Below are 5,952 nucleotides of genomic sequence, written 5' to 3'. Positions count from 1 at the left end.
GGGCAAGCACCCACAAGTACCCGGGGCAAGCACCCACAAGTACCTACAAGCACCCACAAGTACTTACAAGCACCCACAAGTACCTACAAGCACCCACAAGTACCTACAAGTACCCACAAGTACCCACAAGTACCCACAAGTACCCACAAGCACCCGGGGCAAGTACCCACAAGTACCTACAAGTACGCACAAGTACCTACAAGTACCCACAAGTACCCACAAGTACCTACAAGTACCCACAAGTACCTACAAGTACCCACAAGTACCTACAAGTACCCACAAGTACCTACAAGCACCCACAAGCACCCACAAGTACAAACAAGTACCTACAAGCACCCACAAGTACCTACAAGCACCCACAAGTACCCACAAGTACCTACAAGTACCCACAAGTACCCACAAATACCTACAAGCACCCAAAAGTACCTACAAGCACCCACAAGTACCTACAAGCACCCGGGGCAAGTACCTACAAGCACCCGGGGCAAGTACCTACAAGCACCCGGGGCAAGTACTCACAAGCACCCGGGGCAAGTACCCACAAGTACCTACAAGTACCCACAAGTACCTACAAGCACCCACAAGTACCTACAAGCACCCACAAGTACCTACAAGCACCCACAAGTACCTACAAGCACCCACAAGTACCCACAAGTACCTACAAGCACCCACAAGTACCTACAAGCACCCACAAGTACCTACAAGCACCCACAAGTACCTACAAGCACCCACAAGCACCCACAAGTACCCACAAGCACCCACAAGTACCCACAAGTACCCACAAGCACCCACAAGTACCCACAAGTACCTACAAGTACCCACAAGTACCCACAAGTACCCACAAGTACCTACAAGTACCCACAAGTACCTACAAGTACCCACAAGTACCTACAAGTACCCACAAGTACCTAAAAGTACCCACAAGTACCTACAAGTACCCACAAGTACCCACAAGTACCTACAAGTACCCACAAGCACCTACAAGCACCCACAAGCACCTACAAGCACCCACAAGCACCTACAAGCACCCACAAGCACCTACAAGCACCCACAAGTACCTACAAGTACCAACAAGCACCCACAAGTACCTACAAGCACCCACAAGCAGCCACAAGTACCTACAAGCACCCACAAGTACCCACAAGTGCCTACAAGCACCCACAAGTACCCACAAGTACCTACAAGCACCCACAAGTACCTACAAGCACCCACAAGTACCTACAAACACCCACAAGTACCCACAAGTACCTACAAGCACCCACAAGCACACACAAGTACCCACAAGCACCCACAAGAACCCACATTTCAGAAGACCATTTCATCATAGCTTATTTAACCTTCAATAGACCATTTCAAGGCTTCAAATAGAATCTCTCCAATAGGAATGCAAAAATAAACCACTAAAAAAGGCGAGTTTCCAATGTATTGTCAATTTCAAATAAAACAGTGTATCATTGAAAAATCGCAAATCGAGGTATTTTTGAAAAATTAAAATTAAACATACTTAAACTTAATTTTTCGAAATAAAGAGTAGAAAAGGACCTAAAATAAAGATCATATGTTCATTTAAAACCGTTTTCAATCCTAAGAAATGTATAGTTTTTACCTCTCCGTGTGACGTAGTCCAGGAGAGGTTCTGTAACGGCCGTGTCTGTCTGTCTGTGTGTCTGTCTGTGTGTGTGTCTGTCTGTCCGTTGTTACACCCACGTGACCGCGTTCGCAGTTTGCGTATCGGAGCAAACGTGTTCGCCATTTCCGAACTGCTTTCACAGTCACGGAAATGGCTCCTCTACTTGAGTTCTCACACCACCAATCTTCTGGTCTTTGTCCATACCACACGGACACCAGTCTGTACATACTGGCTTCTAATCACCACCATCTTCTGTTCTTTGTCAATCCCACATCGACACCCGTCTGCACTTACACTGCCTTCTAACACCACCATCCACTGGTCTTCCGTCTATTCCACATAGACACCAATCTGTATCATTGGCTTCTACTCCATTATCATCGTTTGGTTTTAGGATATACGCGGCGATCAGCTAGGGTTACGAGAAACGTCTAGCCTCCCTAAGGTAGGATCGCTACCAAAGGTTTTCGCATTTGCGGTTTTTCCTTACTATTATAATGGAAACGAATCGTATATATACCCCAAAATTTGAAGAAAGCGGGAAGAGGGGTACCCTTCACTTTAAACGTCAATATTAGCAAAGTTTGAGAAGATAATAAGTATAACTTTATTTTAAACGATTTAACTATTATTAATGTTAATTATTGAAGATTAAAATAATTAAAAATAATTATATTTATTTAAATATTAAAGATAAACCTCTCGTGCAAAGAGAGAGATTATCATTGCCTCCTATATCTACCAAGGCCCGTGCATGCGATATATTTCCTTCATTGCCTCCTATATCTATCAAGGCCCGTGCATTGTGATATATTTCATTCATTGCATAAACATAAGCGAGATTGTTTTGGGAAAAAAATACTGCTTCCACTAATGGGTTTATACTCCTTGTTACTGTTGTATAGAGTAATCATGATAAAAGCTTAAAAAATTACGAGAGGACAGACCTTTTTTATCCTCATTCAAAAATATTTTTTGGTGCTAAGACTGCTTTAAAAAATCCAAACGGTTAGGCATTGGTAAAAAAGACAAATGATATTTTTCAAATCTTATGAGATAACGCCCACCTAGTTGAAAATTGCCGATTTTTATCCGCGGGAGCCATTCCTTATGAGAATTTCGATGCTAGTAGGTTGTCAATTAAACTACCGGTATATTATTGTTGTTGGAAATTGGATATTAAGTCAAATTAAGTGGTTGTAAAGAGTCAGCAGGTTTTTGCCACTTCTTTTTGTGAGTATTTGATTTTTATATGTAAAATGGAGGAAGATAATGTTGAGAGTAAGGATGAAATGCGGAAGCGCAAAGCGCGGGAAAGGATGAGGGCAAAAGGTCGACGTTTTCATTGGATACTTAAGGTTATATAATCTTCTCGACACGGAGAGGTAATATTTTGGTTTTCCCGACTTGTTGTTATATACGTTCCACAATTTGACCTTTTTTATAAAAATTCCCATGTTATTTCTATGGGAATTTTCCAGTTTTTTGGCAAAAAGGCTGATTAATTTTATGTAAATGAAAACCACCCTTAGCAACTTTATTTTTTATAAAATAAACTATTAGATGAATCCCTTTGAAAGTTTAACTACATATTAAGGACCCGGATTGTAGTTCTGTGGAATTTTTTCAGAACAGTTAACACAACACAAAAAAAACTACATCCAAACAAAAAACCCTCCTTATACATTAAGAGCAGTATGAAGTCTTATCTAAGAGAGCTACCGCTCTCTCAGAATAATAACAGGATAAACTAAATTATTTACAAAATATACAAGTGTAGATTCTGTTAAACCAGGATGGGAGAATGAAACTTTCGCCGACCCAGCTGACGTCACGCGAGTTTTATTAGCCAGTCTAAATCCTAAGCGATGCCGCTGACGGGTTTTAGATAGGGGGGTTATCTCTCCCTTAAAACTACTATCTATTAACGTCACAGATGATCCTGGGTCGACCAGTGCGATTTTCTCCTGACCATTTACTTTAACTAGAATCCATGCCAATTGGGGAAGAATTGATTCTCCCGCAATATGGCTATTTACAGCTTGGCCTATTGACGATTTCCGGGGGGAACGGCCTTCTCTTTTCCCCGGCGTGAGCGTTTCCCTTACTATGGTGTCTTTTGGGACAATTAGGCTTAATGTGGCCCTCTACACCACAGCGGATACAAACTGGCAAAAAGGGTTTTGCCTTTGGGTCCAAAGAGCTCACGGGTGCGCTATACGCTTTTGAATTTTCGCGCCTTTCAGGGGAAAAATTTTGATAATGGCCATGTTTGCCACATTTCATGCAGATTACTTCAGGTTTGCTCTTAGGGGCTGAAATTTTCTGACTAGAAGACCCCCGCGATTCTGCCACGCGGGTCTTGATCGACTTGTTCGACTGCTACTGCGTCAGCAATTAGTTCACGTACGCGTGAATACTTTTTTAATGCCAGGGGTTTTCTGATATCAGTGCGAAGATTTCGCTTTATTAAACGAATCTGTTCGCGCACTGAGAGGGGCTCTGACAATTTTCGCATTAAGGCTTGCATTGCCTCCGCGTAGGTACTGGATGATTCTCCAGGTTTTTGGAACCTACCATCTATTTGTTCCAATAAAAAGTCGTCATCAGACTCTCTAAGGAACTCGTCTTTCAGAGCATCAGAAAACTCCTTAAAAGTGGTAAATGAAGGTTGAGATCCAACCATTCTAAAGCACTTCGGGATCCAACGCTTTATAAATAAATCTTCTGGGCAGTCTCTACTTATTAAAATTTGACGCGATTTTATTAAAAATTCTTTTGTTCCCAACCCATTCGTGGCGCCTGAAATGTTGGGCATTGAAACAGAGGGACCCACGAACTAGGGATTGCCAAGTTAGATTGTGCCTGTGCTGACTCTTGGCTAACATTACTAATGTTATTCTGATTTTGCGAAATTGTTGACCAATTCGCACCAGAACTATAAAAAATTGGAGTAGTTACCGCTGGGGGTACCACCGACGCATTCGAAACACTATTTGGGGTGTTTGGGCGAACATTCGCGTTTGAATTTAAAATTGGCACGTTAGGCGCTTGCGCCAAGGGCTGTACGAGGGGTGCCACAGTTGGAGGTGCGGCGCTAGCTTGTTGATATGAAGCCATCTGCTGAGTCAACAAAGAGACTTGTTGTATAAGGGCTTGGATTTGTGCCTGCATCGCAACTATTGCAGCGTCGCTAGCCGGTACCAGCGGTACAGGGTTTTGTACCGTTGGGTTTACTACAGGGGAAGGTGGACGCGAATTAGTGGGTGAAGGTTGCGGGGTGCTCGGTGATTGGTTTCCACTATTGGAAGCAGCAGAATTTGGCCTACTTTTTGACGCCATGTTTCGATTTGATAACTTCTGCCTATTAGCCTTAGAACGTACAACAAAGGAAACCTTCGACCTACGCTCTTTTCGTTCGCTTCTCTCAAAATTCTTAAAATCCCTATAGCAAATCGCACAGCTTAGATCTCGGTTGAATTGGGGAAAACAATAACCGTGCTTGGGCTTGAAACGCATGTGAGTGGCACGAATATATAAACCCAAAATCGAAACTCAAAAATCAATTTTATACCGTAAATTGACTTTAAAAAAAATTGCTAGTAGTTATTGTTGACCCTTCAAAATAAAATTAACATAAAATTTAAGATTTTGACCCTTCAAAATACACAAAAAGGAATTCTTTAGAAACTAATAAACGTTCTGACCCTTCAAAACAAATAGTTTCTGATTTATGATAAGAAAAACAAATTCGAACTCGACGGTTAAACAAATTAAATTTCCGTAACCTTCCCTAAGAATTAGGTACCAAATTAGTCAAAATTTAACAATTAACCGAAGAGCTACAGAAAATAATGTATTTGTAACTTATCATTACTTCGTTACCTTAACTTCTACGACTATAAAAACATGCATCGATCAAAATGAACAAATTTTCGTAGGGGTTAAAGAAAATTAAAATAGATATATTTATAATGGCAAACAGTTGTGCACTGTACTACACCTATGCATAATTATTAACAAAAATCAATTACGGGTTCTTTTAATTATTTAAATGGGAATAATATCCCGGACGGACCCCCAAAATGAAACGTTTCTCCACTCTGTCCTTTAAAACTTATAGGTAAAGCTACCGTGGGGTAGTGGTCCATTAAAGTCAATGCAGTCTAGGAGAAAATAATTAGGATTGCAGAGGGAGAATCGTTGCTATTGGGTGTAGGTTTAATAAAAATAGACATGTGTAATTAAACAACTGGCTACCATCAACTTTTTAGTTGCATACGTAAAAACCCATGGTGCACCTCATGGGACTATTTAATAAC

The sequence above is a fragment of the Phalangium opilio genome, unplaced genomic scaffold, assembly GCF_054372755.1.
Source record: "Phalangium opilio isolate 3A_F unplaced genomic scaffold, DU_Popi_V2 ptg000521l_1, whole genome shotgun sequence".
Taxonomy (NCBI): domain Eukaryota; kingdom Metazoa; phylum Arthropoda; class Arachnida; order Opiliones; family Phalangiidae; genus Phalangium; species Phalangium opilio.
The sequence above is the reverse complement of the archived record's forward strand: the minus strand, read 5'-3'. Positions refer to the sequence as shown.